Below are 921 nucleotides of genomic sequence, written 5' to 3' on the forward strand. Positions count from 1 at the left end.
TGCTTTTTAATACTTTAAAGGGGTCTTTTGCAGCAGATTTTCCCAATGCAATATGTAGTTTGATTTCTTGACTGCTGCTTCCATGGGCATTGATTGTGGATCCAAGTAAAATGAAATCCTTGAAAACTTCAGTCTTTTCTCCATTTATCATGATGTTCCTTACTGGTTCAATTGTGAGGATTCGTGTTTTCTTTATGTTGAAGTATAATCTACACTGAAGGCTATCGTCTTTGATCTTCATCAATAAATGCTTCACGTCCTCTTCATTTCCAGCAAGCAAGGTTGTGTCATCTACATAACCTTGTAGATTGTTTTTAATAAGTCTTCCTCTAATCCTGATGCTGAATTCTTCTTCATATAGTCCAGCTTCCTGTATTATTTGTTCAGCACATAGATTGAAAAAGTATGATAGCCTACTGCCATCTAGTCAATTCCAACTCACAGTGACCTTACAGGACAGAGTAGAACTACCTCATGTGGCTTCCAAGGCTATAAAACTCTACAGAAGCAGACTGCCTCATCTTTTTTTCCACAGAGGAGCTGGTAGTTTCAAATCACCAATCTCTTGCTTAGCAGTTGAATGCTTTAACCACAACCTACCAGTGCTCCTTAGTAAATACGCTACACCTCCTTTAATAAATATCATTCCACTCTAAGAGATTTGAAAGAGATAAGACTGGGATTTAAAATGCTAGTCTGCCTCCCTGACAATTCAGTCCAAAAGGAGAGGATGAGACAATAGATACTGACAGAAATATCAGATAGGTGAAGGGAGAATCTGAGAACAGACTGGCTTGCACTTTCTGATGGAGAACAATATAACAATGATGATGAGTCTGAAACGGCATTCCCTAGAGGTGCTCTGGTGGTGTAGTGCCTAAGGCATTTGACTGCTAACCAGAAGGCTGACGGTTCAAACCC

The sequence above is a fragment of the Orycteropus afer genome, unplaced genomic scaffold (genome assembly GCF_000298275.1).
Source record: "Orycteropus afer afer isolate SDZICR_OR568_19922 unplaced genomic scaffold, OryAfe1.0 scaffold00005, whole genome shotgun sequence".
Classification (NCBI taxonomy): domain Eukaryota; kingdom Metazoa; phylum Chordata; class Mammalia; order Tubulidentata; family Orycteropodidae; genus Orycteropus; species Orycteropus afer.